At 34.5% G+C, this 20716-nt stretch overlaps 1 long non-coding RNA gene across 1 annotated transcript in view; it reads left to right on the top strand.

Annotated features, from left to right (window-relative positions):
* The window catches only part of LOC149775920 (uncharacterized), a 21783-nt gene extending 1837 nt beyond the window's left edge, over window positions 1–19946 (top strand). Inside the window, exons 2-3 of the long non-coding RNA XR_016416505.1 lie at window positions 18101–18195; window positions 19778–19946. This is a non-coding gene — a long non-coding RNA (uncharacterized LOC149775920). The remainder of the gene's footprint in view (window positions 1–18100; window positions 18196–19777) is intronic.
* Window positions 19947–20716: the final 770 nt, after the last annotated feature.

Here is a 20716-nt window from a genome sequence, read left to right as displayed (position 1 = left end):
CCTTGACTATAAACGGAAACTACACCAGTCAATGATCAATTATATGCACATCACCACTGGCTCTTGTCAGAAACGGCGCCAGTCCCTGAACAATAATATATGCAATAATTATGTGCAAAACCTACTCATACAATCTTGATTCTTGCATTGTTGTGTTTCTGTTGATTTTTTTTTTATTACTATACCTACCATATATTTATAATATCATCTTCCGAGAACAGTGACGAGTGATCTGAGTGTCATAAGAAAGATATGTTCATTCAGGTACTTGACCCAAATATTGATGATACTTTTATTGTGTTTAGAAAAGCATTCACCAAGTCTACTAATGGGATTTTAATTTAACTTTTCATTGACACAAACCACAAGAATAATTCAGTTAGATTTTTAACTAAAGAGCTGATTTTTGGGTTGTACAGTATAAAAGTCAGGTAGGTGTCAATTTAGCCTTGCTTATTATATAATTTAACAAAAAGAGTTCTAAATAAACTACTTTTTCAAAATGCAGGTATATACAGTCTATTTAAAATGGTAACAAAAACTAGTTTGAGGATCAATTTAATTGAATGAACATAGGCGGAAGAAGGTAATGCGATGACCGCATGGGACTCTTCTTCCTTCCTTTGGTAAAAGTATCGTTTTATGCAGGATTTTACCAATCTCCATTGTTTATTCCTTAACATGGTATATATAGATCGTTCTATTCTAGTTTGTTCTTGTTTGCATTTTCTTGAATAAGCAATAGGTGACGCGTTTAACCGGACCAGAGTGTGCTGCATTGGCAGATTTCTCCAATAAATTAAATACAAACCATTTGAAGTGTTCACAACAGCACATACATGTAAACCATTTAATGACAATTTAATGGAATACATTTCGAGTACAACATACGCGCGTCTTTTGATTTATAGCCAGTTGCAGAAGCGATTGGTTCCGAATGATAGGTTAAAAGTTTGTTTTATAGCCAACAGCAGAAACGCTGGATACGGGATGATTAGAAAAAAATTGCGAAGGGTTAGCTTTGTATCCATTTGGAGAAGCGATGGGTTCCGAATAATAGGCAAAAGATTTTCTCTGTAACCAATTGCAGAAGTAGTTGATTCCGAAAATATATAAAAAGGTTGTTGGCCTTAATGAATCAATGGGTCAGTTAAATATTAAAGACACTCTAGCTATCAACCTACTTTGATATGCTTTATTGGGTGAACAGCTTTGAAATATATTATTTACTTCAAGTCACGTGGAGCGACAATTGCATGCTGACAGTCTATTGAATGTTACAATCGATCATAAAAACATTATTCAACGATCCTGTTTATCGGTGGTTGATTTAGATGATTCTATATTGATTACATTGGAATCCTAAAGATTAGTAAAGATAAGTACTACACATTGTACAAGAGCTAATTGTTGCTAAATGTAACAGGAATTATCAACCATCAGTTATATCAGACACCGAAGTTACGAAATTTTCAAACATAAAACTGTAGTTAGAATAACTAGAAATCTAATAACAGAACATGAATACTCATCCTCCTCTCTCTCTCTCTCTCTCACACACACACACACACACACACCATGTATACGATCGTTACCGTGGCGTAATTGGTTAGAGTGTTAGGATTGGTCGGCCTGGTTTCAGGATAATGTGACTGGGTAAGACTGGAAAATTGTTAAAGCTACGATAAAAATGAAAGTCCTCACACACACACTGATTATATATATAAATATATATATATATATATATATATATATATATATATATATATATATATATATATATATATATATATATATATATATATATATATATATATATATATATATATATATACGAAGAGGTGTATTAATACAAGAGACTTGCCGAGTTTCCTTTTAATGAAACCTTTATACAATGAATGGTATGACATTGATACAGCGCACATACTATACATATATTTTAGTCACACTGATTAAATCAATATAAGCCACAATTATGATTTAAACATGAAAGTTGATTTGAATGAGGAAAATAGAGCAAAACAAAAAACACGGTTAGCGTTGTAGCTTCATAACACTGAACGCTCAGTCATTCACGTGTCAGCGCAAGGAAATTAGTGTGGAGTAGAAATTCAGCGCAATGACGAACCAGCAAAAAGGTAATAAAATATTTTAACATATTTACAGCTGATCTAGGTCATTATTCTTCTTTAAGAACAGTACTACCAACCATAAAACTCTCTCTCTCTCTCTCTCTCTCTCTCTCTCTCTCTCTCTCACACACACACACACACACACACATAGGCCAAGAGACATCGTCGTAAGACACAAGTGAAAATCACCTACGCTCGTCTTTTCATGGATTTGGACATTTTCATATTTACTTAATACTCGATTTTAGAACTTTATAATAGTTGTAAGAAAACAATGACAGCAACAACAAAGCATAAACTAGTATCAATTGCCATATATTTTAATATTATAATAATAAAGAATATTATCGTGATGTATTATTCTAAAATAGCCAGATGATTGAATCGCTATTATTGTTATTATGGTCTTAATCTCAGTAACAGAAAAAGTGAAAACCAGTTTTACAAAAATTCAACAAATAATTTAATTCCTAAGAATTTGATGTGAAAATTAAAGAAGGTTTAAGATGCCCGTGGGTAATGTTCTTTAGTGGCGCCTCTACTTTGCCAATGAGAATAGTTTTTATATCAGTTGCCGACCTCCCTAATTCCTCCTCAATGTTTTGTCAAGAATTGCTATCGTTACAGTAAACCACTAAAAGAAAGAAAATAAGAAAATCATCTCGACGCTCCTCCTTTGCCTGGTGGAGGGGAGTAATATCATCTTATCCCACCCAGTCATATTGTCTTGACACCAGACCGACTAGTCTGAACACTAAGACCTACATGCTGAGCGCCAAGCTAGGCTGCTGCTAGTCTTATTTTGTAAATCGCCTAATAACCTTACTCATATATATATATATATATATATATATATATATATATATATATATATATATATATATATATATATATATATATATATATACATTTTATGCTTAAAACAGACTTGATCTGTATATATTTTGGCATGACAGTTTGTAATAATGTTGAAGCAAACTGACTGATTGTGCTCTTTTTCTGGAACAATATTGTAGTCTATTTAGGACTAACACACGTTTTGTAGGTCGCAATTCGCGTTCAACTGGAATCCAATAACAGCACTAATTGTCTCACAAGAATTAATGGCCAGGAAGGAGATACTCCGATCGCTGCCTCGTATCTAAGCTTGTAAAGTCTTGAAGTACATAGGAATCCTTTTAAAATAGCATGTCGTAAAAAAGAGGCACGGGCCAATGATATATACTTTAGTTTAAATTCCATGTAGAATTCCTTGTCAGGACCATGATTCACAGAGTAAAGGTGGGTGTTGGAATACCGACATTTATTGTCTACATCCATGGAGAGGAAAATCCAACGTGTGACATTAAGAATCCAGTGAAAGAAATTCATTTCGAGGTGCATGCCCTATATTTACTCTCAATAAATTGTTCATTAGAATAGGTTTAATTATGTGATATTTCTCATCAAGGTATTTGAAAGTCATAAGTCCGAAAGAGTCCCATTAATTACCACCACCACCATCACCCCCACCACAATCCAATAGGAAAACAGAAAGCAGTATTGCAGTCTATTGAGTGTGAACTTTTTTCTAAGTTATATATATAACTTTGAAAAAAGTACACACACCGCTTTTACCATTTTTACAATAATACAACATATTTTATTGTTATTTGTTAATGTGTAAAATATTAGAAGTTGTTTTTAATTCAAAGGAAATTTCAGAGCGTACAGTTAATGGAAGGTTTAAAGATAGCTCGGCAAGTGAAGCCTAGTGGTATGGACTTTCATTTATACATTCCTTTGGACAATGTTCACTTAAAAAGAAGGACACAAAGATCAGCATGTATAATTTGCACAGGCTTGGTAAAGATGCGATAAACTCATAAGTACCACATATCTTTTTCTAAAATAACCATATACATTTAATCTGAAATGTATTTAAAATAATAACTATAAGAACGAATGAAAAGAAACTACAATGGCATTGATAGCAGATTTCTTTGTTATTTTAGTCTTGTTTGATGCATCAATAATCAATATTTCGAAAGTCAATCTTAACTTTTATAATATGGATGTTTTTTTTCTTCCTTTTCCTTCTTCATCCATTTTTATTAATTTCTTCTTTACCGTTCTTTCCAACTTCCTTTCACCCTGTTCTCTACTCATCGAATCAATTTTGTTGTATGTTATTATTGTTTTGTCTTGTGGTTTGGTCTTTACGGCACAGCAACACTAATAGGTTATTTAATGCTGAAGCAATTGGAGTAAAGTGCCTTGTCCAAGGACACAATCTGGTAGCTGACCGTGGCTGGTCGGGAGAGATGATTCCAACCCACACCCTTTTGGTCGCGAGTTGGCACACTAAGCACTGAGCATCGCGGCTATTTCTTGTCATGTCTTCTCTTCTTGCTTTGATTTTGTTCTTTAAATTAGTATTAATGGACGGTCAGTTCTAGCTTAGGGTATATGATTCTTTTCAGTTGATGTATTAGAAATGAAATCCATTTCTGTATCCAATCATCCGCATAAACTAAGTCCAGAAATTAACATAGATCTTGAATCGGGCGTTCAAACTGAATACAATACCAGTCGGTACAAATTTGACAAAAAATTAGAGTAACTTTTAATTTATTCTCTTCGGCACATTGCTGTCTTTGCTTTGAACATTTTCTCAGAAGGTGATCTCTCGGTAAGCAATGCATCATTGAGTAGAAATAAACTCTCATTAAAGTCGTCCGTGTCTTGAAATTCGTCCCATGTCACTGAAATTCATAAAGATACTACTGATCTTAAATGGTATTTTTAAAAATTTCAGTATGTAAAAAATGGCTTTGTTTTACCGTTCACGCAAACTGTTTGATGTTGGATTAATTTTTTATTTTTCTAAGTGCATTTTGACGTTGAAACATTTACATTCATCTCCAAGAGTACAATGTATCGCTTAGACTAAGATAATCATGCAGTAATACTTGTAAAGCTGTCCTTTAACGAATTGTTTCTCATTATACCCGATCTTTTAAGGTGTTTAATTCATTTATGACACTAACACGTTCATCTCACAGCATCGGCCGCGTTACAAACACTCCACCATCTTATACTGGCTTGAAGGAGTAAGTACGGATAAATATTTAGTTTTAAAATGTAACAAGTCGGAAATAGCCTACTTTAGTAACACATAAAACAGTTCAATATAAAATTCACCCATCTCTAGAGGACAAATTTTTATGCTAGATGTACGTTGGAGAATAACATACAGGCATAATGGTTCTTCACACAAGAGGAGACATTGATGGAAGAATGTGGATATGAGTGTACAACGAATAATGTTAATGTTTGACGTTCTTGACCGGGATGTTTGGTTTGTGTTTCGAACCCTTTGATCAAAATCTGATGCCCACTCTACTGGCAGCTGTTCCACCCAGCGTTTCAATAAAACTGTTCCTTAGGCCAGGAATAATAAACCTATATTTCACGGTCAAAGGGAAAAGCGAAAACAAATGATCGAACTTGTTTGATAGTGTAAACAGTAAATATTAATTTGATCAGCCATATATTAGATAATGTCTGTTGATAGCTGTCAGAAAAAAGAAAGCTACAAAGAGCACTTCGACTAAATCAGGAGATGTGTTGAAATAGAACGACAAGTCATTTAGAAAGTCACTATATGGGCTGGACCATCATGACATGGACAATTTATGTGTGTGTGTGATGTATAATAAAACAGTCATCTCTTCCTATTTTTAAAAGAAATTTAGGTTAAGTAAAATCATTCTTACTTGTCAAAACATCTACAAACAAAATAGGCAAAAACCATGGATCTAATTTTTTTTCGTTCAAAATCAAGCTTGGAAAACTTACTTATTTTTTTCTTTTTAATGCCTTTACAAAAGTTCGTATTTCGTGGCATGTACCATCAGAAGCTTCTCGTGAAGTCTTGCTAGTTGAGGGAGCTCGCGCGATACTTTAAACCGCTTATATAATGACCCTGATGTTAGCCACCATTTCCATTCCCTTGGTAAAACGACCAATCTCTTCCGCTCAGATAATAATGAAGCACTATTATAATAGTATTTTGTATCAAAAACAGTTATTTTCAAGTAGTACCGTTTGCAACACAAGATGAAAAGTAGGAGGGAAAACATGAATGAAACGAACATAGATTGTTACAATTTGAGTTTGAATATATGATATGGTGAAAGCTACCTGCTTCTTTCTTAGTTCACTTGTCAATATTGCCTAATCACCAAATCAAGAATAACCAATCCTATATCTGTGGTAACTGTGGTCAAACTTGGTTTGAAGAACAGATAACATTTTCTTTCCCATGATCAAACAACATTGGATCTTATATTAGAAACGTAAGGGTAAACGCGTTTGATATCTAGTTGTCCAGGAGCCGACTTATGTAATGTATGTGATTTACTCCAGAAAATTATATAACATATCAAGGACTAATCCGTCCCCAAATATGCAAGTGATTTACTCGGGAAAATACGACACAACAAGTGTAGTATTGTCATGATGTAGTCTAAATGCGTATTTCCCCAGTGTCATTCACAGATTTATTTTATTTCATGTACAGGAATAATTCTGACGTACACTTTATGCATGGCTACCTACATAGGGAAATAGATTCCATCTGTGTCGTGCTCTGATCCACTTTTGTCATTTTTTCCCCAGTGGAAATGGAATTGCGTGGCTCGGTACACATCTGTCAGACCTACACCTGTGATGGAAAATGGCTTGTCCTCAAGATCTACCTGGACTTAAATGGGACTTTAAAGAGTTAAACGTATTGGGGAAAACAAAAGTTAATGTTTGTGTGAATTCCTCAAATACGATTACTTACAGGAGTTTGGAAGGAAAGCATGATGGAATATATGTCTCCATGAAATCTCTCTCTCTCTCTCTTATATGCTGACTGATAATTCGTTCTAGTTAAATATTTCTTTTTGAAGTAACTACCTACATCACGTCATTAATTGAAAGAAGTTTAATACCACTTGTTAAACTGTTGGCTACAAATGTTTTACCTACTTGACATGCTTGCCATTGATACAGGTGTGCAAAAGCATTTTATTAATCCTAAACTAAATTCGTAAGCTTAAGATTATCAAACAACACCTCAACAATTGTATGCAATGTGTTTTCAGCTTTACATTTTTCTTGATCACGAGACATTGCATAACCCATGTATCATCTCGTCAGTAACATAACCTGGCGGTAGATTAATGGCTCGAATTAGTTAAATGTTATCATATATAGTTCTTGCTTTTTGCACAGAACTATTCAGACTGGATCTGTAAGAAGACACTGTCGGGTACACTTGTAATTTTAAGTAGGAGAAAGAAATGTTTCATTGCATTTAGTAATACAACCCTGATAGGAAGTTAAACTCCCGTCAGATAAAGTCGACTATAGACTTTATTTGATATAAGTGGTATTGTTCCCTGTTCAGTGTGATGCACTGAATAACTGGTTGCTATGGATACATAGAAAAGGGGGAAGAAAAATCAGTTGATGCCAGTCGATGCATTAGTGGATATTCCCATAGAAATAATTTTGATAATTCACTGGAATGAATTACGAAAATATGTTCTACTGCGAACAAGAGATATCGATAACATTATGATCAAGCAATTTTACAAGCACTTTCATTACTTGCTTGGTTTTTTAGTCGTATGTACACCTGTCAAACAAGAGTACTAAGCTTAAATCCCACAGAATGTTTATTTTGTTTAAACATTTTCGTCATTTGTTATCTTTTGTTTATGCGAGTTTATTTGTGCCTTAATTGGACAAGAACACTATGTTACAACTGATATTTTTCTTGAGAATATACCCGAAACACGACATAACATGACTGGTAAAAGATCTGGTATGTACACTGCCATCCAATGCGTCTGAGCATAAACAAATTACAATTTGCTTGTTTCGAGTGAATAACAGACCGATTTCATCTCGTGGGTGAAAATTTGAAGTACCACTCGATGAAAAATTTAAACATATTCCTTAATCACTCGATACAAGCAACAATCACACACACACACAGATATATATATATATATATATATATATATATATATATATATATATATATATATATATATATATATATATATATAAACACATCTTGATATTTAACTTGTTAGACATGTATAAAAGCATCTGACGACTTCTCATCAAAGTCAGTAACAGCAGAGACATTAATACCTAACAAAACTGATTAGAGTGTCCGCCTCAGATGCGGGAGGTCGTGGGTTCGATCCCCGACCGAGTCATAACAAATACTTTTATAAATGGTACTAACAGCTGCCTCGCTTGGCGCTCAGCATTAGGAGGCTAGTGTTAGGACTGGTCGGACTGGTGTCAGGATAAAGTGACTGGGTGGGACATACATCATGCTACGTGTCTGCGGCATGATGCTCCAGGGCTACACATCACTATAAACTGCCACACTGCATACATCGTAGCGAAATGACTGAACAATTGTTAAAGCTACGTTGAAAATCCAAATCACACACTCACACACAAACCTACCAAAACTTACCAGTATGCCCATTGTTTTCGAAATGCATTTGCAGGTTTTGCACGGAGTCGTAACCTGTTAGTGTAGATGGAACTAGCGCAACAAAATCCACGATAGCCTCAGCCGTTTGGATACTGACAGGTGACTGACGGACTCCGCCACAGTGGAGAAAATCGAGATACCAGAAATCTGGTCCTGAGTGCGATAAGATAAATTAGATCAAACGTTCTCCCCAACATATGCCTCATTTACTCATTATTAAGTGTGATGATTCGCATTTAATTACCTTTTGTAATACAGGCACAATACTGCATCACGCGACCAATATTGTTAAAAATGCAGACCCGCATGTACTCTGTCACTCACCATTTGAACCATACATGAATCGTAAATATTGAGATGGTCTTCATTATCATGCTTTTTAGTTTTCTTCTGCTTTTGATAACTATTAGCGTGTAGCCAGAATCCAGAACTCAAAGTACTAATTCAGTTTCCATAGTAAACCTATGCAAACGCCATATTATTAAAAAATCAATAACTTTAAATTTCTGAGTACCCATGATCAACCGATATTTATCAGTATAGATGCATCTCGGAGGACAGCTTCTGTGCAACGAAAGTGATATAGCCGAGACATTCTCTGGACTTAACATGTGTTTGAAATATGTGCTTTCCATTCCGCACCAGAGTCAGGTGCTAATTTCAGTAATGAGTGTTCCAAGCTCAAGACTGTTAAAGGACTGAAATTCCATCAATAAAACAATGTCTCTATATTTTTTTCAGTTGCAACTAGGACAAGCTCTGAAAAGAATCTGTTGACTAAAGTCCATCTTTCGTTATCATATCAACCAATCCTGGCCAGCCAAATCCATATATACTTTATGTTATCTACACCCATTTCTAGACTGGTTCCCATTTTTTCATACAATTAGTACCGTATGTCCTCCACTGACATTCTGAACTTCGCAAAACCTGCATAAAGTTCCTCTCTGTGAACACTCATCCCTCATTCTCGAAACTTCTTTGACCGTGTACCGAAGGTAACGCTCATCCAACGTCCATGTCAACGAAATTTATTATGTCAATCATAATCTCAAAGTTATATCATCTTATATTCTAAGTAATCTTTCTAGACAACTGACGTCTTGAAAGTTTGGCGCTTAGCATGTCAGATCCATGCTCCTTGACTGTGCACTGAAAAGTTCCTACAACTGTCTTTTGACTCATAAAAGGTGCGTCGACGTAGAACAAAATATACTTAACTTGGATGCAAGTTCTGATTCCGGCTTCAGCCATTCTTAATATATGAATGTGCTCACAATATTTTTTGTTTGTTTGAACAACATGTCTTAATCCAATATAAAGACATAGTTTCAATCTAGACAAACATATATAGGTAAACATTATATTCGGATAGATGATTCTAACCTCAGCCAATATCATATCAACCAAGAACATGTAAGGCAAAAGCAATCGATCAAGGCAGTAAGCAAGATCAACGGTAGAAGTCAGTCTATATGATCCGCTGAATTAGTGACACGATATGCTGAAGAAAGCAAACAGCAACAAGCAAAATATATAGGCAACAATAAAGTACAATGGCAACGACAAAAATTTCAAGTATGGGGTCAATACAGTAGCAAAGTCAATATGCAAACGTCTTTTAAGAAACTCAGCATGCAAGAGACATTGGCAAAGTCAGTATGGAAGATTCTATAATATCTACTAACTTCAATAAGTAAGTTTGAATGAAAATGTCACTTTGAAAGTATAATTACTAGAACTGTCAAAGTCAATATCGATGGTCAATATACAAAGTCGGTACAAAAGAGCCTATCGCAAAACGCAGCATGACAAAGAAAATATAAAAGGTAGACTCTGAGGTCGATACACAAATAAGTATTGTTATGGTAGATAAGCATGCTTACTTGATATAATCATGCATGTATGGTCAGATAGAAATGGGTCCAGCACTCAAGATACACACTGTGGATATTTCAAACATACACGATGACACCAGTGCATTTATTTGTCGCACAGTAACCCAAATTATCCAACCTGTTCTGTTACTAAACATTGCACAATGCTTGCATGGGGTAAGTAAGAAGCATGCAGATTTCGGGGTCCATAAGTCTCAAACGTCAAACTTACACTGATTGAAAGAAGAAAAATTGTTTCTTCACATAAACATTAGGTCTTCATCACAGACCGAAACCAAACTTTGTGGATGGTTTGGATAAACGTAAAAGCTTTATGATTTTAGGGTCAAGAGGTCAAATATAAAGGTCACTCTAGTTGAAAAACTGCATATAGTTTTTGCATGAAAATTCCATTCTTGACCATTTACCTTCATCAAAGTTTGTGGATGGCTTACACTTCGAGAAATAAAGAAGCCCATCGATTTTGGAGTTAAAGGTTAGGAGGTTAAGGTTACGGTGAATTAAAGATATGTTTGCATAAAAGTTCTATTGTCACGTGCCTTGACTACAATTTTGTGAGCTCTTTACTTAAGGAAGAGGCACATCGATTAAGGGATCAAAATGATAAAATTTGAGGTCATTATTACTCAAATAAAACTTAGTTTTGAACAATGATAACTGTTCTGGACTTAACTGACTTGCAATTACAGAAAGAATGAAAACTATATATTTGGGAATTCGAATATAAGCGGTCTAGGTCACAGTAACAGTAATAAAATAATGGTTCTACACAATCAGTTTAGTTCAAGACAGTTTACCTTAACAAACTACCAAGGTTATTGATACATGTAGATCAAGAATTTCCAGAGTCAGCTATAATCTAGCAGTGCCTACGAAGTGGTCTGTTAAACATGGGGAAAGGTGCATAATGTACCGTTCTAAATATTTTGTTGATTTGTTCCCCTTTATTAATGCCACAGGTTTCCCTTTAACAATGAATAACTGAACGTTTGAAGGCTTATAATTTTGATCAAAATATACAAGCTGCAGATAAATGTATTATGAAAATGAGGCATATGGATGCTTTGTTTGTTTGTATGCTTTCCTTAAAATACAATTTCATTTTCTGCTTTAAAAAAAAAAAAGTCCTAGGGATCAAAGGGAGATTACTTTCGTATACAACTGTCGTCTGTAGTCAATTCTGTCAGAGTAATCACATGTGCATTGGTGTCTTTAAGATAGAGTGACGCAATAATTTAAGTTCGATTTAAATTGCAAATAGTGTTTCCTTCTATGATACGATATCTATGAGTTTTCTGATGTCAGGAATTGAAACTGCACCATTTCGGTCGTTAGTCCCGCACGCTTACCACGAAATTAATGTTGTTCCTCACAAAGTATGTAAGCAGAAGAGGGGGTGAAGATACCATTTGTTTGAAAATCCATTTATGAAAAATAAAGCTTCCTACGAAATGAAAAAATGAGGTCAATAACATCAAACCAAAACCTCTAACCAACTGACAGTTTCTCTAATGATGATGTCTGACTGGTTCTTGCTTTCTTGTCGCTGAGAAATCAATTACATCCATAAACTTATAAAATGAATCTATATTGTGTAATATGCAGAACACCCACACAAACAAGTGGATTAACAACTACGATAACAAACAATAGCAAGCGTGGGTTACAGGTATGTGTGTACGATGTGGTACAAACAATATAAATATGTTTCGTCTCGTATGAAGACAGGTGGTGATATTGCCGCTTCATTAGGAAAATTACCAGGAACTTCAAGGGCTAAATACCCAGGAGAAAAACATCTTCCAGGATATAATTATTGTGGTCCTAGTACCAGACTTGATATTCGACTTGATAATCAAGTTCAGCCAAGACCTGGTGAATATCCAATAAAAACTATTGGTAAAGCGTGCCACGTTCATGATGTAGCTTATAAAAAGTAAAGATCTGCAACAACGACATATTGCAGACGTAAAACTAATTCATGCATTAAATTCTATAAAAAAATAAATATTTCAGAGAATCATTAGCTAAATGGTTGGTAAGATCTGCGATGAAAGGTAAATTATTATTAGGAAAAGGAATTTCTCGAGCCGGTAATTAATGAACCGATTATAGAAATAATGGAATCAGTTTATTATAGTCCAATAGGATATTCGAGGGGTAGAGCAGCGATAAGTAAACTAGATGATGCAGCAAATGTTACACGTTCTGCCGCCGAAAATTGGTTAGCACGACAGGCAATATGGCAAATTAACATACAACCGCCTAACAAAAACTACAGCATGCACATTTTGATGTCAGAGTTACAAATGAAGTTCATCAAGCGGATATATTATTTTTACCACTATGAAAATTGGACGAAGTCATTTAACATACATATACGCCTTGACTTCATTGACGTTGCAAGTAGATACAAGGAAGCGGAACCATTATCAACTAAAACAGCAACTGAAATTGCTTCTGCGTTTGAACGAATTTATCGGCGAGGATCTGACAAACAAAGGTGGTCTACGATGGCCACAACTATTACAGGGTGATCCTGGCAAGGAATTTCTAAGTGCAGTATCGTCGTTGATGAAGCAACATAACGTCACAATTAGACGACGGAATACTGCAATTCGTTGTGATCAGGCAACTATTGAACGATTTAATCGAACACTTGGATATCAATATGCAAAGGAAATAATTCAGAATGATACAAGATCTCGTGAATGGGTTGCAAGATTACCAAGTGTGATAGCTGCCTTAAACAATGAAATAACTGGAACAACAGCATTGAAACCCATTAGCGCGATCACAAAAAAAGATCTACCAATAAAACTACATGAATTTTCAAAACAACCAGTGCTAGGTAATGTGACTGTCAGGTATTTATATGAACCTGGTGAACTTGAAGGCGATACAAAAGAGCGACTGATCCTATTTGGAGTATTACGACACATACAATTTCCAGCGTGGTACTTTCCACGGGTAGTTCTGCAATTTACAGATTAGATTCAACTGCTCCTCAACGTGGATTTGTACACGAACAATTACAAATAATTCATGAAGACACACAATTACCACCGCGATCACTTTTTTAAGCTAGAACCCCTATATCCATTCCATTCAAGACAATTCAGCATCACATTTTCGCGTGTGTGACCAAAACTACTATTGATTCTATATACGGTAAATTGTCTTGGATTATTAAGAATTTTGCTCCACAACATTACTGTGTTGCAGTTAGCACAATGATTATTCTGTCGTTGTTTTAGCGTCATGATAAATTCAGCATCGAGATCAAAGTTGTATTTATTCTTTTTGTCAAATTGTTTGTAACCAATTAACTTTTTCTTACTATATCATTGTCAATAATATCGCCAGAGGTTTCTGTGAAGCCTATGACAATTCTCCGCAGCTGAGATATTCTTCTCACTCGAGACACTGCGAGATAAACTATGTTTTACCATTCAATACGATCATCGACGATCCAAACTCGCGTATCAGAAATATTTAAGCCCTGAGATGAACGAATCGTCATTACATATCCTAGCGTCCATGGAGTTTTGTCCATGGCTAATGCGCTGTCAACAACATTGAAAGGAACTAAAACAAGATCGTTTAATACAAGATTATGTATTTCAGTCGAACCCGGTATTTCAGTGTCGATGTTCTGCCGTCGTGTATCAAACGGTCGAAAACACAACGGTACGGGTAGATTTAAAAACTTTTCTTTATGCAGCTGAAATAATTGTTGTTGAAGTGTATCACGAACTATCTTTCTTCTTGCAACCATCAGATCATCTGGTTTCCACACTTGCAAAAATCATTCATAGAAGTTTCTGAAATTATCTTACGCATTATTTTACACTGAATTTTATTCGGTTGTAGTCTGATTAATTTATTAAACTCCCTTAATTCTGGATCAAGTGCTCTGTTATCATCAATTATTTCTTTATAATAATCTATACAGTTCTTTAACCATTCGTGTGGAGATAATCCGACAAAAGGTGGTGCTTGACCATGATCGCCAAACATTATCACAGCAGTATGTTTTGTTAACAACCAATCAAGAAATATTTTAGCGTATCTAGCGACATTGTGCATATATCATCCCAAACAATAATCATTGGAATGTATTTCTCGCCCGTTCGTTCAGGAGTCCATTTATCTCCCTTCCATCGAAATAATTTATGATAAGTGCGTGATTTAATACTTCTTTCTGTCATTTCTTTTGCGACTCTGTGTGTAGGTTTTTGTACAACTATATCCGAACAACTGTTCAAGAATAATTGGATCACACGATTTGTTTTACCACAATCACCTTGTCCATTGAGACAAACCATCTTACGTCTAGCTACTGGATCATATACAAATGGCGCTGATGACAATTTTGATATTTCTCTTTTTGGTAATAAATATCTTTAATCTAAACAACAGCGGATTCAGAGTAATCGAGTATTTCTTCTCGCTGTATTCTCCATTCACCTCATGATGCATAAGTGCCGATATGTAGTTGTTCTAGCAATTTTGTATATTTTTACTGATATAAATGAATCTCTAGCGACTCTGAGCTGCACATCTTCAAGAAAATCAAACCGAGTTGGTTTCCACGAATATATCTTCTAAACAAAATGAGCCGCGACAGACCGAACGGTAAAACATTTAATCAGTTATTGGTCAGATCTGACATCGTCAGAGTCCAGCTACAAATATCGCCGCGTAAGATTTTTCATTTTATTGTGGAGAGATTCTTTACGATATTTCGCCACTAGGTCTTACAAACTGATCAAACTTACTTTTTTCTTCGATACAAACACTTCCATCGAGTCTAATCAATTCATCGTCGTATTCAGAACTCTGAAATAATCGTAATGATACAGGATAGCTCTTACTTATTTCATTAATAAAATCAAAGATATCCTCCTGGTAAAATTTAACAACTCGATTTCGTGGGAATATTGTTACTGCATTAGTATACGCATGCGCATTATCATCAATAACTTCAATTGAAGCCCCGCTGATTTACTCTTTGATTCGTACAAAACTATCCAGTTATCGTTTTTAACTTTTATTTGGAATTTTAATTTCTTTCTAATTCAGCAACATCATTTATTGTAGCTCCGGTATCCTAAACTGATTCAGCCGATTTGTTTATTTTTTACGTTGCTGATCTGTTAAATCATTTCCACGTATCGCGTTTGTAAAATGTTTAGTTACTCGTTCGGCTACACAATTTATTTTTGAAAATTTCATCGGCGCAAGATCATAAATGTTAGGATTGTCATTCAGCGGATAAATTCCATAAATAACCGCGGTCACAGGATACGCCCTATCATAATACGATTTGTCAATACCAGTTAACATTCCTGATCTGGACTCTTTACTTATTAGGCGATTTTTTTATTTTTAAGGAAAGCGTCACATTTGTCATGCATAATCCAAGTATTATTGTCTGCTTTTGCTAATACAATAAATTTTATTCTGAAAAACTATTTTTGATCAGTGCGATAATTAATAATCTCTGCCGCTTGTTTGTCGTTCATTGTAGCATCGGCGATGGCTCTGTCGACACCTTTGGTGTCGCGTATGATTTTGAATATCGACCACACGTGAGATGGACCATTGTTGCGAAATTCTTATAAACTTTTATAATACTATTAATCAGAGTTTTCGTCGGATTAACTAGAGGTCGCATCGGTAAGTCAGGGGTTCTTCTGTCAAGATAAAATCTATATTCAGAGGGTTTAATCGTAACCGCTGATAACACTTCTATATTATAATTAAGACGAGTATTTAAATTAAAATGTTATATATATATATATATATATATATATATATATATATATATATATATATATATATATATATATATATATATATATATATATATATATGTATATATATATATATATATATAATATAATATAATATAATATAATATAATATAATATAATATAATGTCTAATGATTCAAACAAAGAACAAATTTAGGTGGCTAATGATAGGTAAAATGTAAATGAATTATGTGGACCGTGCTGACGGTGTGGTGGTGGAGTTAGAGGAGAAACGCAGTTGTGTAAGCAAATTGGTGGTAACAAATACTGGGAGCAAAAATGATATTTATGACCCCAAAAAAGTAACACCAACAAATAGGTCATGAGAAACGCCAAAGCTAGATTTCAAAATAATAATTTAGACAAATAACATTATATATACATGGGACAAAAATGATTTGTGAGACATCGCATCATCAGGGATTATGAAACATCCCATGATGGTGTAATCAAAATTATCGAATAAAAAATCCAGTCGGTACTATTAATAAGAATGGTTATCTAAGATTTACTGTTGGAGGGAGAGAAACGTTATCTCTCTCATAAATGTAAATATGAATGTTTCCGGCGGGTACTCGAAGACGGTCTTTGTGATCCATCATATTGATGTCAAAAACTCAATAACTCCTTAGATACCTTGCGAGCTATCAAACAGAGCGAAACATGCAGACTTGGAAAGGGAGTTAGGACCAAAGGAATCCGTTTGCTGCTGATATGTGAATGCCCATGCTCGGCAATATAACCAACTTACAGCTTACAATAACGCTTTTCTCAACAGAAGAAATAACCCGGTGCAGGAACGATATGACAGACCGATTCCCTTTGTCAACCTTCGTAGATGATAAAATATCTTTACTAACAGCATCATAATTTCTATAATCTCATTTATATGATGCACAAATGGAATGAAAGGGTCTTAATATGTGTGTTGTACATAAAATGATGTTGTTGTTGTTGTTAATAATAATAATAATAATGATAATAATAATAATAATAATAATAATAATAACAGCTAAAACAAAGTCCATACAGGTGTACATAATTAGCAGAGGATTAACTTTGTTAACTTGCCGACACTTCCGTACGTGCGCTGGTGACAGGAAAATAGTACTAGTGTAACTAAACGAAACATCTTCACGCAGGCTGAGGTTTTCCTTTATTCCACTTGTCTGTTTGACTTCTTTGTTTAAGCTGCGCCGATGCCATATATATATATATATATATATATATATATATATATATATATATATATATATATATATATATATCGAATATGTGTATCGTATGTACGCTGTATCAATGATATACCACGAGATGTATACATTTTTCATTAAAAGGAAACGAGGCTTGCCCGAGTTTCCTTTTAATGAAAAATGTATACAACGAGTGGTATATCATTGATACAGCGTACATACTATACATATATTTTATTTATACCACATCAAAGGTTTCATTTTATATGGGAGATAAAACTGACGGCCACAAACAGCGCACTTTAGGGGAGTGAACTCTTCACAACCCCTCGCATCTATGTACGCCCAAAAAAGAAGTTTTGTAGTTATTCATAATTTCCTGTACACTTCATTCATATTAATTTATATATGTTTCCTTTAGCAATATTAATGAAATGAAAACACAAGGCTGATAGTTAACATTCAAAATATTTTTAATAATGTGCATGCAAACATTGAATTTGCAGCGTTCGTTGTCATGAACAGTAACAGGTCGGCCATTTGCATCGATACCAACCGTACGAATCGAGCCAGAAACGTCAAAATAATGAAGGAACAATAGGTAATTAAACAATTTAACCATAACCACATTTCATTGATATCGTTTATGTCCATATTTCGCTATTCCTACTGACTGTCAGTGTCACTTTCAATAATTCTCCTACGTTTCCGCTGTATGGGCCCTGTTTGAGAATTCGCATGTTGAAAGAATTTGACCCAGTTAGGGATCTCGTTCATGTTTTCCGTTAGGTTCATAACAAACATATTTTGTACGGTGATGTTTGATCCGTAGAATGGGTTGTTGATAATCTGATTCTGCTGAATATTACACGTTTGGGAACTTGATATACTGCAGTCTGTTGCTGTGCAGTTGGAAATTTCTTTGTTGTTGGGGTGGGGGTTAACTTCATTACTTGGGTGGCCGGTGTTGCTCAGGTAATTGGAGTAAGTCTGTTGTTGTTTTTCACTAATGTTTGAGTAGCTGTTTATAGACTGCACGTTTTTGTGGCCAGAAATTTGCATGATATCAGTTGGGGAAATGTTTTTGTCTCTTAACTTTTGAATTAAGTACTTGTGGCTACTTGTGTTTGTTAATTTCTTTCTTTCTGTAATATTTGCCTTCTCTTTCATTTTTTTCATGATGCATCCAAGTTTGTTAATTCCAACGACTTGTTTCCTAAACCATTTTGGGTTTGTCGCTGAGATTGGCATAGTGTTGGGCGCAATATAGAAAGGATCTTCACGTTGACAAAAGTCTGCTGGTCTTAGCTCAGCATACCGTTTGTAGATAACAACTGGATCTCTCTCTTTGTTGTTTTTGATTTCATACATCTTAGGATTAATATCCCTGATGTCCTTGACATTGTCTCCTGTTCTTGTTTTTGTCTGCCTTTCATTGAGTTCAAGATACGCGAGGCCATTCACATCTTTCTTTAGTGTAACATCCCCCCATTTCAGCTTGTAATGTTCAGTCACTCCCCTCAAACCAAAATGTACAGAGTTGTTAAACCACAATGTGTTAACAATGGCTTCAGGTGTTTCCATCCCCATTAGTTTTTTACTATACAAGGCATTTATTTCTTCATCTGTGATCGGTTGATTCCGATTGGGTTTATTTCCTTTTCCTTTAGATTTTAAATCTTTTTGCTTGGCCCGAAGAGCTTCCCTTGTTAATGCAAAATTTGTGTCTGTTCCTCTCATGATTGCATTTGCATATTTCTTGATTTTAAGGTGGCGATCAATGGAGCTGATGATGCTTCTTAAGCTGTTCGGTTCAAACTCGGATCCATCTTTTCTCCTAACACCGAGTATAAAAACAAGCCAGGTGCTGATCCAATTCAGAGGGGTTTATCTTGTCTAACTTTCTGAATTCATTTTTTGACTGCAAGAATTCTGTCACTAGCCTTACATCAAAAAGTGTCTTTTTTAAAGTGTTTGCATTCTACTTACTTTCTATAAATTTCAGAATATCATCAGGCTCATGGTGTACAAATCTGTCTTCCCTAACACAATGATCATTTTCATTTACAAATGTCTCAGCCATGTCTCTATCAAACTCTCCAATTAACTCACAGTTTAGTAGATTAAATGTTGCTTCTTGATCTTGCTCCTTATCTGATGTCATTGTTTTCTTTTTTCCACAGAGTTGCAGTGTTTGATTTTTGCCAGAGGGAGAGACTGGAAACAGCAGTGTTGACAGAGATGACAGCAGACGACACAGGGTGGAGCTCAATAATATTTATTTCCTGAACTGAGTATTGTTGTTTTTTTTGTATAAAAATGTTAGTTTCTATAAAATATTTTACAAGTAAATCATTATTTTGTTATTTTTTCCTTTTTAAATGTAATATTACAAGAAATTCATATCCATGTTTAGAGAGTATAATAGCAATAAAATCATCTTCATTATGCGTATTCATACGCCATGGGCAAATCACAATTTGATATACCAATACTATTGGTATATCAAGTTGCTTTATACCAACACTTCAAAGGCCATGTTTTAATGGATGTGGTATATATATATATATATATATATATATATATATATATATATATATATATATATATATAAACACACAAAGTTAATGTGTCGGCTAAAAAAGATAATTTTTAGCCATGCACAAATCAAAATTATCTTTTGCATCCGACACATTTTCTTTTAAATATTTCTCTAAATTTGCTTAATAGTCTGTAATGACTAACAATAAAATATCCGGGGTATAATTTGCACTGACATAAATTTACATAAAACAACAGATGTTGTTATGGCTCATCAATTTCTAGATCAACACAAATATTTTACAGTATCACCAACAAATTGAAATAAACTAGTTGAAGCATTGTAAAGATAAAGGTTTATTTCCTGATAAAACGGCATGCAAAGTGTTCAAAGCATAACCGATTTTCTGTTTTATTTGTTTGTCTTGTCTACATTTTGTATTTGCCTTTGAAAAAGACTCAATAAAGAGTTGAAAATGCTCAGGTTAGTTAAATACTGGTTTCGCACTGTTCTTTGTCAGTTTATATATATATATATATATGTGTGTGTGTGTGTGTGTGTGTGTGTGTGTATATACATA

This window comes from Sinohyriopsis cumingii, chromosome 19 (assembly GCF_028554795.1).
Source record: "Sinohyriopsis cumingii isolate HCF-2022 chromosome 19, ASM2855479v2, whole genome shotgun sequence".
Lineage (NCBI taxonomy): Eukaryota > Metazoa > Mollusca > Bivalvia > Unionida > Unionidae > Sinohyriopsis > Sinohyriopsis cumingii.
Note: the sequence above shows the minus strand (reverse complement) of the source record. Positions and strands in the feature narration are given on the sequence as shown.